General features: G+C 46.0%; 1 protein-coding gene across 1 annotated transcript in view; it reads right to left on the bottom strand.

Annotated features, from left to right (window-relative positions):
- The window catches only part of LOC139264253 (leukocyte elastase inhibitor-like), a 49,760-nt gene extending 39,315 nt beyond the window's left edge, over positions 1-10,445 (bottom strand). Inside the window, exon 1 of the mRNA XM_070880418.1 lies at positions 10,405-10,445. The gene's annotated coding sequence lies outside the window, so the exon portion shown is untranslated. The remainder of the gene's footprint in view (positions 1-10,404) is intronic.
- Positions 10,446-18,275: the final 7,830 nt, after the last annotated feature.

The raw sequence follows: 18,275 nt of genomic DNA, 5'->3' as shown, positions 1-18,275 counted from the left end.
AACACATTTTCCTCCAAAGTTTGAACACTCCTTGCAGTAAAACCTTGTTTGCCTAAATAATTCATCATGAAGCACATTGATCTTTGGAGATTTTAGCCTGGAAAGAAGGAATCTGAGGTGATCTTAGAAGAGTAGAAGATAGTTAAGAGAATGCAAGAGGAGATTAATGAAGAATACTACTTTAATTTTTTTTAACATGTGAGTCGGATAAGCGGGCACAGGTCCAAACTGATAAAAGGACTAAATTTATCAAGTTATTCACAAACTGATCAACATTTAAAGTAGGCTTTAGATACAGTAGTGAAGATAATAACTCAAATCATTGAAGAAACAGTTAAATGCTATAATGGGGGGTGGAGGGGAAGGGTATTGTCTCAGACTGGATGAATTAAGATGTTGTAATCCATTTTGGCACAAACCATTATTAAACAAGATAGGATAGCACCTAAAACGAAGATCAGATTGTCCAAGATCATGTTACTCTGGCCCCCTTATTACATCAAATAAATGGAAATATTTAAAAATAAAGGACTTTAAAAAAAAGTCCAGATTAGAGTTTAAGCTTTTATATTTGAGACCCCCCTCCTCCCCATCCCCATAGGACTGAAATAATGTGATTTGCAACCCGAGCCCCTCCAGTAAGTTTTCATTTATAGAAGAGTATTAAATAAAACTACAGTCATTTTATAAATAATTGTTCACAATCATTTAAAAAAAAATCAATATGCATTTTATTTCATTCTACCCCATTTCTCTCAACTGCCACTAAACCCCACTATCGTAGGTACCTTGCAGACCCCTGGAAATCCCTCAGATTATCACAGGGTCTGTTGACTCCACGTTGAAAACCACGTGTGTAGACATTACCCAACTGATCTAACCGGGGTTGGATTGCAGTAGCTGCAGGCCCGGCCATTGTGTTTAAGGAGAGAAGAGTCTTCCAAAAAGCAAAATGTTGCGACTTTTGTTGTGCCTGATGAAGAACAAGAACGGGTGATCAGCCACAAAGTCAGCAGCAGCGGCTTCTGTGCCTTCTTCATTCACTTCTACAAAGGATTTATGAACAAATTTTGACAAAAGCAGATCATTTTTCTCAGTCATTCCAGAGAGGATAGCTTGCGAATCACTCAAAGCATCTACCATCCCCATAAGGGTGAGGGTTGTTTTAAGGTCATATTTCTCCTCCAGCTTGAATTTGGGCAGTTCAACATTAACCTCCATATTATCCATCATATCTGGGTTGGTCCAGTCCATCAGATTATCAAAAGTGAGCTGATTTTGAAGCTAAAAATAAAAATGAATCTAATGTTAAAACACCATCAACAACATGCCTTTTATTGATTATATATTATCATGGGGAATTTTAAAACTGAGGCATTGCTTAACCGTGAGCAAATGTAGGTTAGCGAGCAGAGGGGAGATAGGTAAGCTGGACTTTCTGCGATTTAGGACACGGGCAGCAGTGTTTTGAATGACCTCAAGTTTACAGAGGGTAGAACGAGGGAGGCTAGTGTAAGGGTCACAAAATCCCAGTGTTTCTCTAAGATGTTAGGCCTGTGAAATGAAAAGCTGCAAGAAGGGTGGTGGGATTACCTCTGTAATTTGGACTTTGGATATTGTATTGATCAAAGGCTGTTTTGGAAGCTGTTAACCTAGTCAGCTCCCAGAAGTACATTAGCATCTTAAACAACCAGCCCACAGCAGAGTGCCCACACCCCACAGTGATACTGAGGCAAGCCCATAGAAATCTCTGGCCTCAGCCAGACCTCCTGGAACCAACAGAGAAATATGACAATGACAAGGGCTCGGCAGCCCATCTAAAATAAATGCAGAAATTCTGAGTTCCATTGACGCCTAGTCCAACCATTTAACTCTAATCAAAAGGTAACGAGCACACCAAATTTAACAAAGGACACACATCAGAATCAATGGGCCAACGAAGACAGAACAAAGGAGTCTTGAGATCTGGCGCCAAGATTAGCACGCCCCTCAGTAGTATAACTAGAGGCCGTACAAAGCGAAAAGAAAATAAAGGAAGAAAAAGAACAGAAGCTGAGAAGCTAGGAAACTAAGAAACTTGAGAAGAAGCCACCATCTTCCATCCCAGCAACCACGAGGCAACAGGGACACCACGAGCAACAAATCGACGCAGGAGGGAAAAGACCAAAGGAAAAACCGAGGTCCGACCAAAACCCGACTACCACAACCGATTCCTAACGACCAATGGGGTCAAATTTACCTAAAGGGGCCAGAAACTACAGCTAGAGCAGGGAAATCAGGTACTCATCAAGTACATTTCCAAAACGCGCCCAACCACATCAGCAGACTCACGAAGACTGACCAGGTGCGCAGTTGGAAGTCCTCTACCATGTCCAGGGTACAGCAGGCACCAACCACCACATCCCGCGAACCCCGAAACCACGAACCAGCTCAACTGTCAAGGGATCATTTGGTGAGCATAATCCCTGTAATCCCAGAGTTCCAGCTTAGATAGTTAGAAGTGGGAGGTGGGAGGCAAGACTGGGTGTGTGTTTTTCCACCTGTAATATTTCCCCTTCTACTCTAAGTATTGAAGTTTCTATATAATCTTGAAGTGCCATGTTGTCATCCTAAAATAAACATAAGGATTCTTTTTTGCACCAAAACAATTGTCTGCTGCTCTTTATTACATCCTGACTAATAAGTCCAGGGTCTAGAACCTGGGAGTGGGAGCGATTCGAACCGCTCAAGGTCAGACGGTGAAGCTTGACAGATCCACCACCCGCTACACTTGTCAGGAGTGCATTGGAATAGTCGAGACTAGAGGTAACAAAGGCATGGATGAGGGTTTCAGCAGCAATAAGCTGAGGCAAGGGCGGAGTCAGGCGATGTCACTGAGGTGGAAATAGACGGTCTTAGTGATGGCACGGATGTGGTCAGAAACTAATCTCGGGGTCAAATATAACACCACGGTTGCAATGCAGAGAATTTAAAATAAATAACCACAGTATTTCCAAGTATAACGGAATCAAACTGGATGCACTTTTACATTTACCGGTAATGTTTGAAAAAAGTCAAAAATTACAGCTCGCAGCTGTACCAAAATCCACTGGATTATCATAAAGCAGTCATGCTCTGGCCCCGGGCTGTAAAAACTGGCCCTTAAACCCCGTCAATCCAGTCATTAATACTCTATTTGCATTTAAGTTTTCCTTACTGACTGATGTCCCGTTTGACTTTTTTTGGGCAGGACTATATGGGAAGTGTTCTTCTTCGCACTTCTGCCACACTAGTGTTTCATTTGGAATTTATTCACCACGAGCTTGAAATATATGCAAGTTAAGGTGAATGTTGATTTAAACTGGATATGTGATCACGAGGCTCCATAGTATGCACTTAAGCAGCCAATGACAATAAAGTTTGAACACTTAAGGCTAAAACAGTGATTTCAATTGAAAGAAAGCTCATTTTCACATAGCACACATTCACTCCTCAGTGAGGAAGCAGCTTTGTTAGTGTCTCAAGAGCACAAACGGTGCTGCAGGGATGGACTTTCACTGACTTTGCGACCAGGTTTTCGCCGCACTTTGACCCTCCGCGGTGAAAACCCAGCCGGCGGGATCCTCGGGCATCTCTTTGCGGCGGCACTTCCAAGTACCGCCGGGGAGAGGTGCGCCGGTGTGCAACGACGCAGATTGCGTTACTGTCGGACTTGCGACTCTCTCCCGACCCTTACGCCATGCCCAGAATACTGACAGGGTCAAACCGGTCAGTGTAGTCCTGCCAGCAGCCGTAAGTATGAAGACCTGCAAAAAGATAAGTTAAAGTTTTTATTTTTAATTATTTTTCAGCGATTTAGTAGGCAAGGGTTTTTTGAATGTTTTTTTGCAATTTTTTTTGTTTTGTTTACCCCCCCCCCCCCCCCATCTCAAGGCCTCTCTCAAAAGGCTACCGGCCCCGGACTAACGTTGCCAAAACTCGCGGTTTGACCGTGAATCCTCGTGCAATGCCGACTTTACTGATGCGCCCCGAAAACTGAAAATCCAGCCCAATGTGTTTTAAAGGCCTGACACACGGGCTAAATGTCATCAGCAACTGTACATAGGAACAAGAGTAGATAATTCAACCACTTGAGCCTGTTCCACCATTCTATTAGAACGTGGCTGATCCATACCCCAGCTCTATTTAAAAGATAAACAAGTGCAGTCTTGAAATTTTAAATTAACTCAGTAGCCACAGACTTTTGGAGAGTTCTAGATTTTCCACTACTCTTTGCATGAAAAAGTGTTTCCTCTCCTAAATAGCTTAGTTCTAATTTAAGGATTATGCCTCCTTGTTCTGACAGTGTGGGGAGATTCTAGCTTTAGCCGCAGCATGAATATCAACATGTTATAGGATTACTACTAGATACAGGTATTACTACCATTTACATCTATTACTACCATTTACATGTAGACTGAGTATTGCATTACTGTTGGTTATGAGGGGGGATTGGAATGTTACCAGTATTTCTATTTGATACCCCTGCAGTTATTATTAGTTGTTGGTGGAATCAAACTTCTTTCCAACTTCGGTTTTCCCCTGCTCGCTACTCCATCTTTGGTTTCCTCTCTTCACTGCCCTCAGTTTCCCTTCTTCACCTATTTGCAGGTGGCCTCTTGGTCCTTGTAACTTCTCACACACAGCTCCTAGTGTGAAACCATGACCAAAGCTACTCAACTACAGGGGACCCAAACTTTACAAGGTAAATGCAATAACATGGTCAGTCGTCACATGGTCAAACCTCCGGGAATACCTCCAAACAGTGTTAGCAACCATAGTACACATGACCACCCAAATCCCATTATTCATCCGCGGTGCCTAATCTAGCGTCATTAAGGAAACAAGCTGACTTATCTGATCCGAAATGGATAACCGCGGACCTCCGGCGGGTCCAGAGAAACTTTCCAGGAGGTCCACGAAATAATACGAAGAAGACCGGTTGCTGCTGTGGCGCGGGCCGGTTGGCCGTTATTTTGGGGCGCGCACGCTGTTAGCTGTTACTTTGGGGCGCGCGCGCTGTTAGCCGTTATTTTGGGGCGCGCACGCTGTTAGCTATTACTTTGGGGCGCGCGCGCTGTTAGCCGTTATTTTGGGGCGCGCTGCGCCGTTGGCCATTATTTTGGGGCGCGCGCACTGTTAGCCGTTATTTTGGGGCGCGCTGCGCCGTTGGCCGTTATTTTGGTTTCCTTCATGCGCTCGAGCAGGGCGGCTGAGAGCTCGCGCCCCGGGAGTTCGATGTCAGGCCCACCGAGACACTGGTAAGCAGCGATCGCCGAGCGGGCACTGGAGACGAGGCCGCTCTGGAAAGGGACACGTACCCAGATTAGTGTCGGACTGACTGAGAATGCCAAGAGAGGAGACGAGAGGCCCCAGAGACACCGGGAATGGATTGGCGGGGCTGGGGGAGGGTAGGAAGGAGACACCACGGCAGCCTTGTCCAATGATCAAACTGCTGTGAGCTCCTGTTCACTGAGTATGGCAGCTGGGCCTGTGAGTGGACCCGGACTGAAGCCCTGGTTGCAGTTACTGGCGGTGTCCTGGTGGTAGAATTACCGTACACCAGGCCACATGTCGGTGATATTCCAGCGCAGACAGGAAGAGGGAAAACACCCTGAAACATTCGGCAGTGAGTAGGCAGGCGGTGGAGGGTTTCACCTGAAACGGTGCCGTGTTCCCAACAGAAGCCACCGAGCCCAATTCCACTCCAGGAAGAGCAGGGAGGTGCCTTGTGGTGAAGTATTTAATCGGCAGGTTAGGGTTACCTTTCAGCTGAAGGGAAGATAACATTTTTCACAGCAGGGTTCACATCGGACAGCCCTGGTGAAATGTCATGCAAGTCACTTTAACAGGACACTGATGATCTTTACATTCAGAAATGTAAATATGCAAGGAGTTGAATGTATTATAACTTAGATGGGGTGTCCATGATTACTAATTCATTTGAAAAGGGTCCTAAGACCAAAAAAGTTTGTGAACTGCCCTAGGGTTCTGCGAGAATGCATGAAGGGGTCCGCCAAAAATAACCCAATTGGAAATAAGCCTCCACCGTCCCTGCACTGCTCTTTGCTGCTACGAATCGTCCGCTTTTATTTGACAGAAGTCGTTGAGGCAAACCGTACACTAGAATGCAATGTTCACAAATCTCTAAGGATAAGGGGTAAGCCATTTAAGACTGAGATGAGGAGAAACTTCTTCACTCAGAGAGTTGTTAACCTGTGGAATTCCCTACCGCAGAGAGTTTTTGATGCCAGTTCGTTGGATATATTCAAGAGGGAGTTAGATTTGGCCCTTATGGCTAAAGGGATCAAGGGGTATGGAGAGAAAGCAGGAAAGGGGTACTGAGGTGAATGATCAGCCATGATCTTATTGAATGGTGGTGTAGGCTCGAAGGGCCGAATGGCCTACTCTTGCACCTATTTTCTATGTTTCTATGTTTATTCCAGTTCCAGAGAAACAGAAAGTGACTTCACCGCCTCCAACTACAGAACGCCGCACAATCAAATCAATCAGTAGTGCCCGATGACACGTGGCAAGCAGAAAGACTGATGGCAAACTGTGAGCATTCAGCATGTCTGGGAGACAGTCAGTCTGGGTTATTAAAACTGGTTATTAAAACTGCCCATACTAAGAGCGGATGCGCTTTGGATGGCCCCGATCCTTTACCAACACAACATTACCGGCGAACTCTTAACATGACAAGACAAGTCAGACACTAGGGTCTAGACTTTCCATCAGTTTTGTTTCACTACCGCCCACTTACTGTCCATTTTAACGCTGAGATGAAGTATAATGCTTATTTATCGCCCATTTCACCCAAAAATGGAAACTAACACCCATTTATCACCCAGCCTTACTTTTGGCATCTGGGTAATGCCGAGAAATAATTAAACCGTCCGCCCATATTATTTTGCCATAAAGACTCAATACAGTTTATAAACGAAACTAACGCTCAGAAACCGCCCATAATATCGGCGAGCGTTACTTTCAGCATATTATCCATATTTCGCCGAAAATATCGCTCGCCAAAAAAAACGCTGTAAAAAAGCTGCACTCACCTGACCTTAACCCAGCGATATGGACGCCATTTTGTAAATCGGAGGACTTTTCATATAAAAGGCTGTTCTGGGATGTTTTGATTTAATCTGCGCGTTCTTTTAAGTTGATTTGAAAATCTGAACAAACATCTTATCATATTGTGGACAAATGTAATTTATTTTATGAGTTTTAGTTGGAAAATTTATTGTTTGTGAATAGTGATTGTTATTGTAATGGGGCCTGTAATTTCTCAGACTGTATTGATGACTACTCACATGCTACAAACTAGAGATGGGAGAAGGTATATTGAAGAGCATTATGTGCCCAATCAAAGAGGTGGCAGACTGAGGAGGAGGAGAACTTACATCCAACATACTTATAGGGATAAGCGGTCTTACCTGAACTTGTCTGAGAACATGTGCCCTAGGAGATGGCGCTTCTGAAAGGAGGTCATCAGTGAGATATGCCAGCTCATAAGGGGAGATCTGCAGCCTAACAGCACCATTCATGCCGCACTGTCCGTTAAGGTCAAGGTAACTGCGACACTTTCCTTCTATGTATCGGGCTTCTTTCAGACCTCAGGTGGCGACATTTGTGCTATCTCACAGCATGCCAGACATTGCTGCATTCGACAGGTGACTGAAGCCCTTTACACACGCTGGATGGACTTTATAAGCTTCCCTATGACCAGGAAGGCACAGACTGAGAGGGCTCTAGGATTCTCGAGAATAGCAAACTTCCCCAAGGTGCAGGGAACAATAGACTGTACGCACATCGCCATGCGAGCACCTTTTCAGGATGCAGAGGTTTTTCGGAACTGAAAGGGATTCCACTCCCTGAATGTGCAACTCGTTGTTGACCACAAGCAAATAATCATGGCAGTAAATGCAAAATTTCCAGGCAACATCAACGATGCGCACATCTTGCATGAGAGCACTATATCTGACCTGTTTTAAGAGTCAGCCACATGGTCAATGTTGGATTCTTGGTGACAAAGGATATGGCCTCGCCACCTGGCTGGTGAACCCCCTGCGTAATACCCAGACAGAAGCCAAGAAGCAATACAATGAAAGTCACATAGCCGCACACAATATTGTCAAAAAGACAATTGGAGTGCTTAGGCAGTGCTTTAGATGCCTGGACCACTCGGGAGGCGAGTTGCAATACCACCCTGTGCAGGTAGCTCAATTCATGGTGGTGTGCTGCATGCTGCATAACTTGGCTATCAGGAGGGGACAAGAATTGCCAGAAGGGACTGCTGGTCCACCTCAGCAGAGAGGAAAAGAGGAAGAAAATGAGATGGATGATGACCTCGGGCAGACAATCAGGCTGACGTTGAAACCATGTCCCCACCCGCCTCTAGACTGCAGGAAAGGGCCCGTGGTGGCTACACAGCTGCAAGACTGTTACGTCAGCAGCTCATAAATGAGCGCTTTGCTTGAAATAGCGTTAGTGGTAGTTACACAGCTGTAAGACTATTGTGTCTGCAGCTCATACGTGAATGGCGTACATTACCTTGGTGAAAGTTACAGTTGATTTACATAACATTTAATCCCCTTTCAGGGTATGAACGCGCCAGTGTTTAGCTTTACAGCTATCTGAGAAAATGCACAACAATGTTATGTTAAATAATTTTTTTTGAATGCTAACATGGAATTTTTTCTTATTCAAAAAACATAAAAGAACACAACAGTACCCCCTCCCCCACCCCACTACAAATTTAGAACATTTTAACAATAACAAATACAACAAAGATTATAAAAAGTATCTCCCCCCTTCCATCCCATGTTGAAAAACTTGATGATGACAACAACCCCCGTGGGTCTTTACCCCACCTCTTCCCCTACCAACTCCAAGTCGCTTTGCCACAGTGCTCCTCAAGCACTGCTTCATTGGGGGGGGGGGGGGGGGATAACAGCAGATCCGTTATTTGGCCCGATGCTAGAGAGGTGTTTCCGAGGAAACGTCCTCCGAGCCAGAAGCAACAGCTTTCTCCTGGCTCACATGTGTCTCTGGCAATGGGGGTGCGGCACATTGGGTGGAATGCCGGATTCCAGGAACACTGATAGCCCTCTGGCTATCCCGGCTATTACCTCCGGGGCCACCGCTATCCGCGTCATTTTTTCTTTTATGTTCGCGGATAGGTTGGCCATCTGTTCAGATATTCTGCCCATTGCCTGGAGGAGCTGCTGACCAATTTCAACGCTCCTCCTCGACAAATTTACCATGTCCACGCTCAGATCTGCCGATTGTGGAGCAGTCCTACTGCGCCAAACCAACCTCCACGGGGTCGGCGCCGGCATGGAGTTCCTTCGGGTGCCCTGCGGCAAAGTGCTTGGGCCCACTACCTCCACTGTTGAGGAAGACATGGCCGCAGGAGCACTGCAAGGTACTGGGCAGCGTTGGCCTCATCTGAAAAGCGCCTGGGTCTCTTTCTTCCACCCATCTCCTCTCCCACCTCACCCATATCACTGCCCTCACCAATCTCCTCCACCTCCACAACCTCAACACGCATCTCCTCCATGCTCTCCATTCTTTTGTTTTTTCTGTTAGATATGTTGGTAATCAATCACTCACTCACTAACTATAGATATTTTTCACAAAAAAACTCCAAATATAAGTCACTACCGCTACAAGCTTTCTCCTCTATCTCCCTTCTCTCTCTATGTTCTGCGCATGTGCTGATGACCGCTGACCTGAAATGCTGGAAAAGACCGTTGCTACTGACGCCGGCCATTTACGACAGAAAAAAATTGAAAAAACTGCTAACGCCCATTTCATATCGCTCTGGCTAACGCCCAAATTAAAAAGTGGAAACTAGTGGGTTTGAAAATGGGCGATATTCCGGCGATCTCAAAAACCAATATAAACGCTAACGCTGGAAATATCGCCCACTTTTGGGCAATCCGCACAATAATGGAAAGTCTAGCTCTATAATCTTTATTAAAATGTGCTGCGAGCTATTCCAATTGTATAAACCGCCCATACATACCAATGAGGTGCTGGGAACCTGTCACTTATTTTGAATTAGAGGTGAGTGAATCATGAAGTGTTATATACGGACATGTTCTGAAGTTATTTACATAATGTCGTGCAAGAATGCCCATAACGGAAATTAACAACCCGATCACAATTCCGAAAGCGGAACCATGTGTATTTCACTCTCCCCGGTAGCGCTTGTTCACAGTACAGTACAAGAGAGAAAGGACAGATTACACATGGGGGAAGTGGACGGTGTTTATCCGCTGTACTAAAAGGGAATTGATCATGAAGTTAGCGAAGGTTTGCAGCGCTGACACGGAAATGTAGTGTCACTAAAACCCCTGGCAGAGATATAAAGACAATTACCTTATGCGCTGCTATCATTCAGCATCCAACACTTCCTCTCACTGTCTTCACTTTGCTCTGTGCGTTGCCTGTGAGGCGGCTTTTAACCCGGAGCAGCCAACCCTCCAACCCCGGATTGACAGGACTGCTCTGTTATCCATCACAGCGGAGGCGGTCCTCTTACTGGGGACACAAGGCGTTTCCTCATTTTTCAAAAAGTTGATGCGGAATTAAAACCTGCAGCGCTTGTGAAATGTGTACATGTCAAATTAGAAAACTACCAAAAGCTGACATAGCCCCAAGAACTGTAACCCCCTGAATACAGCCTGTGACAGGTGGTTACACTGAGTGTGCAGTAGGGCAGGGTTTTGAACCTTTCAACTTCTGAGGCCCCTCTGTGTTATAAAAATTCCACCCACTGCCTATAACACAACACAAGTATTCTTTCTGTATAAAAATGAATTATACAATTAAACATATATATTTATTATTATTTTTGTTTTACTTCATGTGAAACTTGTCAATGACACAGCTAATAGGTTTGATGGGACAGAGGGTGGCAGTATAACTTCAATATTGTCACTGAAGGGGTCTGTAGCCCACAGCTGTGCGTGCTGTTTGGCCGCACTGACTCCGAGTAAGGGAAGAGGGTGAAACGGCGACTCCAGTACTGTGTCGGGTGAGAGGGCTTGCTGAGATGGGGAGGGCAGTACCAAGCGAAGGTGCGCCCAGTGATACCGGAACCAACCCAGCTGGTCACCAGGAAGCCGGGTGGCGGACCCAGAGACCTAGCGAGGCAGACCTATCAAGGCTGCCATCTGCGGGTGCACCAGTCATGTTGCCTCGGTGATTGATTTTCAGTTCAACTGTCAGCACTTCTGGGGCGCTGCGGCTGGGCACTTTTGCTCTGGAGTTCCGAGTCCAATTTGGCGGACCCCCAGCTGAGAACCCCCGTAGTAGGGCCTGGCTTTGTTATAGCAGAAGCTGACATAGCCCCAAAAAATGTAATTCCCGCCCCTTCCCCCCCACCCGAATATAGACCTGTGACAGGTAGTTACACTGAGTGTGCATGGCTTGGTTACAGCCAAAGCTGCAGGTGCACCTAGCATTCCAACACGTGTAGCTGGAGATTGTAGCAAACATTGTGGCGATTTCGCCTCATGCAAATAAGCTCAATATTGTGAATGATGTATTGTTATTCTCTTGCTAAATCTGATTCTTCTTTTGTACTGGAAGGAAAATCAAAATCATCTTGTTCAGCACCTGCTGAAAGACTAAGGGGATGAATTGCTGCGGCGTTTAATAAGAGCATAAGAATTAGGAGCAGGAGTAGGCCATACGGTCCCCTTCAATAAGATCAGGGCAGATCTTCGAACTCAACACTTTTCCACCCGATCCTTATATCCTTTGACTCCCTTAGATTGCAAAAGTCTTTCTATCTTGGCCTTGAATATGCTCCATGACTCAACATCCACACCCTTTTGGGGTAGAGAATTCCAAAGACAACCCTCTGAGCGATGAAATTCCTCCTCATCTCCGTCTTAAATGGCCGACCTCTTATCCTGAGACTATACCCCTAGTTTTCGACTCTCCAGCCAGGGGAAGCAACCTCTCAGCATCTACCCCGTCAACCCTCCTCAGAATCTTATTTGATTCAATGAGATCATTCTTATCCTGAAGGTCCAGCTCAACACAAGAGCAGCAGAAACCCCAGGGAAACAGCATAAACATCCTTTAGGGCATTTTCAAAGGTTGCTGCAGCTCCTCCGCCAAAGTTAGAGCAGAGTTACTCCTGCATAAATTCACCCTTTGTCACCCTCACCTCTGACTTCAACTCTCTCCCTGGCTGCTGACTCAGGTTGAATTCGGCAATATATAACCTTGCCATCCAGTTGGATGTTGAACTCAACTTCAAACCCCATAGCCTATCCGTCACCCAGAGCAACGGACGGCAACTCTGGGTAGAGGCTTTCCTGGAGGTTTCTTTATGTGACATTCTGACAAAACTTGAAAGTGTAGTAAACACTGAGGAAGATAGTAATAGACTTCAAGAGGACATAGACAGGATGGTGGAATGGACAGATATATGGCAAATGAAATTCAACACAGAAAAGTAAGGTGATGCATTTTGGTACGGAGAATGAGGAGAGACAATACAAGATATATGGTACAATTTTAAAGGGGGTGTAAGAATAGAGAGTCCTGGGGTTGTTTGTGCACAAATCTCTGAATGTGGCAGGACAGGCTAACACAGCAGTTAATAAAGCATATGGGATCCTGTGCTTTATAAATAGAAGCATGGGGTCGAAATTCGATTGCTAACACTTGCTGATAACACCGTGTTAGGTGTTAACTGGGCGTCAGGTGGTTCAGACTGGCGCTGGATGCTGCTAACGCCCGTTGCAGAATTCGGTGTTCGTTTTTAAGGGCGTTAAAACATAATGTACTGCTGGCTAAGGCCATGGAAATCATGACGTCAGTATGCGTACAACGTCTCCCTGGCGCCCTTCTCACCACATTCACTTTTGCCACCTTAATGGCTGGCGTTGATGACGAAAAAGTTGAACTGCACAAGGTGGAGAAACGAATCCGGGGCGTTATTTAAAGGGAGTTGCAGCCAGGGCTCAGAGGTCTCGGTCGGTGCTGTGTTTGATGCTCGCACAGACAGTAGGGAGTTGGCGTCGTACTGCTGTTGACTCATCAGATTCAGTACTCGTATCTCAGGTCTGTTAATTATCAAGCAAGTGTTTGGTGGGTCATACAAGTGCAATTAGTTATAAAAGTTCATACCTAAACAAGGTCAGCATATGTGGCCACCTTCCCACAGGTCTTTACTTTGTCTTGAAGAGTGCTTTACCACCTTTTCCCTTCTCTCCCCTCCCGCCTACTGCTCCTCCTCAATAGAGTCTCAGGACTTTGAGCAAGACTGATAGTTGGTTGCTGACTTGGAGCCGCAGCCACACATGATAGCCCAGCAGGACCAGCTCGGGCCTTGGAAGACCCAACTGCGGACTGCATAACCTCAACATAGGCAGCAGCACTCTGTTGTGGATGGGTTGCGGAAAGCGGCAGCTGTGAAGGCGGAATGATATGCTGAGAAATGACATCACGTTCCAACAGGCTGCTACTCCCCTGGGGCAGAGCATCATCATCTGCAACAATCTGGGTGAGGTCAGATTGCTGCCCTGGTTCGGCTAGGTTAGGTCCCCGTTGAATTGATGGGGCCCCAGACGAGATGGCAGCAGTCAGTGCGTCCGTTGAATCTATTTGCCTCTGCATTAAGAGTGACTGCGACTGCAGTACACCAGAGAGCTGACTCAGAACACAACGGACTGATGACATTTGAGTATTCAGGCCTACAATATCATTGGCCTGGTGCTTGATGGCCACTGCAACGTCACCCAAAGCCTGTGCCACCATGTCTGGGACCGCATGGTCACTGTTTGCATCCAGCGTCCATTGGCATCTACCAAGGATGGGCTTAATGGGCTTCCGAGAGGCATGAGCAATAGTTGAGATGGACTCCTCCATCCTCACAGGTAGTGCATCAAGACTCAGTGACATGCTTGCTCGTGCACCCAGCAGATCGCTGTGCAACTGCAGGGATTGTCTTGCTTCAACCTCTAGGTTGGGCCCATCGTCAGAGTGCTGCTGAACATCACTCAGACACGCACTCACCCTCTGGGGAGCTGGCCCCTGGCCTTCCGCCCCCCCCGCCCCCCACCCTGCTGTGGCATTGCTGGAGGCCACTGGGTCCTGTAGCATCACCTACCTCTGCCTCCCCAACAGCCCTTCGTCAACAGCGCTGCTGGCCCCATTCTCAGACCACGCACCCTCCTGTGTGAGGTCGAACAAGGCGATGTCCTCCTGCTCCTTTGTCCTCACCACCATCTGTACCCGTGGAAGGCACCTGAAAAAGCCCCGGTGGATCTGGTTGATCATCTAAAAGCACAAGAGCGGTTACCTGCAGGGGAGAGGGCCAGGAGCGGAAAAGGCATTCGTGAATGCTAGTCTCATTGAAAGAGCAGATTGATGATGGTGTGAGGGCCATGTGTCCTGCAGTTTGCTGCAAAGGAACTCAACATACCGTCACGATCCCGAGGGGCGTTGGCTGAGCTCACTGCCATCGCACCAACTTGAACACCCATCAGCGCAGCTATCCGTTCCTCTAACTGACTGTGCACTTGGGAGGTCTGGCTCCCCTCCACCGGTCCGCATTTGCTCCCTTTGTGTGCGAGCTTCGCCTGTAACATTAAAGAGCACGTCGGAGTTAAAGGCCTTCTTTCAGTGTGTCCCAAGTGCCTTACATATTTAGCACATGCTACTCGATGAGAGTCCTCACAGATCGATTTTTAGTATATTTCACTCAATAATAGTCTTCACGGCTCGAGTAACTACCATTCGCGGTGTGGACTTGCTGTGCCAATGCTTGAATTAGGGGGGCAGGATCTAACAGTAATGGGGACACATATGAAGACTGAGGAGTTAACAACATGAGAGGTGGGTCAACACCGAGTCGTAAGATCAACAGCGCATGTAGGCCCTTGCAGTGGGTGAGGCTGCAAATGGGAACCTTGACTATGGCCTCATCAACTTAGAGCATGGATTCCGAGACACTACATTGAGCAGAGACTGCACATTGAGGTCAGAGGATAGCATATTGAAGTTTTAAAATAAAGATACTCACCCTCACTAGCTGCGTCAGGTCGTTCCACTTTTTTCTACATTGCATTGCTGTCCTGGGCACCATGTCACTTGCAGACGCTCGTCTGCTATTTCCCTCCATAGCATTCGGTACGTTTGGGATTGTGGTCTCCTCCCAGTCTCTGTCCTGAGCACCTGCCGAACCTCTACATTGCATCAAGGAGCGCATCCAGCTCGGTATCCGAGAATTGATGGGCACGCTGACAAGCTGCTGCTGCAAGGTCTGCCATTTTGACTGAGTACGTAGGAAGCAAATATAACCACGAGGCATTGAGGCACCCAAGCAATAACTCAATGCAATCTAGGTGGAGCCACTATGTCTGTGATACAGCTCCAAATACTGCCCAATGCCCGAATGTTGAGCACACACTTAACGGCCCACTTATCGCCTCCAGAGTAATTGTGCAACGCCACGATTTAACACTGCTATCCACTCTTTAGGCGGCAAAACTGAATTTCGTAATAATGCCTGGTGTTAAAAATTTCTCTCAGCCGGTCACAACGCCTCAAAAATGGCAGTTCCAAATTTCAACCCCATAGTCTACAAAAGCCAAGAAGTAGTGGATGCAGTATATTTGGATTTCCAAAAAGCATTCGATAATGTGCCACATAAAAAGCTTATTACACAAGCTAAAGAAAAACTTACATTTATATAGTGCCTTTCATGACCACCGGACATCTCCAAGCGCTTTCCAGCCAATGAAGTACTTTTTTTTAATGGTGTAGCCACTGTGGTAATGTGGAGAACGTGGCAGCCAATTTGTGCACAGCAAGCTCCCACAAACAGCAATGTGATAATGACCAGATAATCTGTTTTTGCTATGTTGATTGAGGATAAATATTGGCCAGGATACCGAGGAGAACTTCTCTGCTCTTCTTCGAAATAGTACCATGGGATCTTTTACATCCACCTGAGAGAGCAAACCGGACTTCGGCTTAGCGTCACATCCGAAAGATGGCACCTCCAACAGTGTAGCACTCCCTCAGCACTGCAATGGAGTGTCAGCCTAGATTCATGTGCTCAAGACCCTGAGAGAGACTTGAACCCACAAACTTCTGACTCAGAGGCATGTGTGCTACCCACTGAGCCAAAGCTGATGCTATATCACAGAATGGAAGGATGCAAGTTCAATTTTTGCCATGGCTGAGGATAGGTGGGGTGATGCTGAATGGAGCCTAGACAGTACTGCTTGCTGTGAAAGATGGGAGACTGGATGGAGGGATGTCCAAGGTCACTCCAATGCTCCCCTGTGGGAACCTGTTTCAGAGCAGCATTTATGGAAAAGTCCTGGGAAGCGATCATCTACCTAATCTGTTGGCTGAAGATGATGCTTTGGTCAAAATGGCTGCGATTTAAAAAAAGGAAAAGGGGAAAACAGATCTAAATAAAATGAAGACAATACTTGCTTTAATCCTAAAGGCTAAGGACTCATGTGATTGTAGGTAATGAATTAGTATGGATAGAGGATTGGTTAACGGACAGAAAACAGAGAGTAGGAATAAACTGGTCTTTTTCAGGTTGGCAGGCTGTTGTAACTAGTGGGGTGCCGCAAGGATCAGCACTGAGGCCTCAGGTATTTATAATCTATATTAATGACCTAGATGAAGGGACCAAGTGTAATGTATCCATGTTTGCTGACAATACAAAGCTAGGTGGGACAGTAAGCTGTGAGAAGAACACAGAATCTGCAAAACGAATTGGATAGACTAAGTGGGCAGAAAGGTGGCAAATCGGGTATATTGGAGAGAAATGTGAGGTTATTCACTTTGTCGGAAGAATAGAAAAACAGAATATTTTTTAAACGGTGAGAAACTTAAAAATGTTGGTGTTCAGAGAGATTTGGTTGTCCTCGTCCAAGAAACACAGAAAGCTAGAATGCAGGTACAGCAAGCAATAAGGAAGGCAAATGGCATGTTGTTCTTTATTGTGAGGGGTTTGGAGTATAAAAGTAAAAAGGTCTTGCTACAATTGTACAGGAGACCACACCTGGAGTACGGTGCACAGGATACATTTGCCTTGGAGGCGATACAACGAAGGTTCACTGGAATGATTCCGGAGATGAGAGAGCTGTCCTATGATGAGAGATTGTGTAGAGTGGGCCTATACTCTCTGGAATTTAGAAGAATGAGCAGTGATCTCATTGAAACATACAAGATTCTGAAGGGGATTGACAGGGTAGATGCTGAGAGGTTGTTTCCCCTGGCTGGAGTGTCTAGAACTAGGTGGCACAGTATCAGGATAAGGGGTAGGCCATTTATGACCAAGATGAGGAAAATTTCTTCACTCAGATGGTTATGAATCTTTGGAATTCTCTGCCCCAGAGGGCTGTGGATGCTGAGTCTCTGAATATATTCAAGGCTGTGATAGATAGATTCTCGAGGGGAATCGAGGGATATGGAGATCAGGCGGGAAAGTGGAGTTGAGATCGATGATCAGCCATGATCTTATTGAATGACAGAGCAGGCTCGAGGGCCGTATGGCCTACTCGTGCTCCTATTTCTTATGTTCTAAGTTAGGCTAAACCAATATAATACACTATTTCAGCCCAGCTGGAGCATTGTGTTCAATTTTGGGCATCACACTTTAGGAGAGAAGTGAAGGCTTTTGAGAGGGTACAGAAGAGATTTACTAGAATTCCAGGGATGAGGGATTACAGTTATGTGGATAGATTGGAGAAGCTGGGGTTGTTCTCCTTAGAGCAGAGAAGGCTAAGAGGAAATTTGATAGAGGTGTTTAAAATCATGAAGGGTTTGGATAGAGTAAATAAAGAGAAAGTGTTTCCAATGGCTGAAGGGTCGATAACGAGAGCGCACAGGTTTAAGGTGATTGGCAAAAGAACCAGAGGCAACATGAGGGTAAGAGTAAGTCAGGTCTAATGAACCTAGTTGAATTTTTTGAGGAGATAACTAACGTAGTTATGGAAGTGCTTATGGATGTTATTTATATGGACTTCCAGAAGGCATTTGATAAGGTTCCACATTTAATAAAAATGAAATCGCATGGAATTCATGGCACCTTATTTGATCGGGAATTGGTTCAGAGATAGGAGGCAGAGAGTAGGGAAATGGGTATGTACTCAAATTGGCAGGATGTGGTGTCCCCCAGGGATCTGTACTGGGGCTACAGCTTTACACTATATTTACAAATGACTTGGATGAAGGAATACAGAGCCGTATATCTAAGTTTG

This window comes from Pristiophorus japonicus, chromosome 5, assembly GCF_044704955.1.
Source record: "Pristiophorus japonicus isolate sPriJap1 chromosome 5, sPriJap1.hap1, whole genome shotgun sequence".
In the NCBI taxonomy this organism is placed as follows: Eukaryota; Metazoa; Chordata; class Chondrichthyes; family Pristiophoridae; genus Pristiophorus; species Pristiophorus japonicus.
Note: the sequence above shows the minus strand (reverse complement) of the source record. Positions and strands in the feature narration are given on the sequence as shown.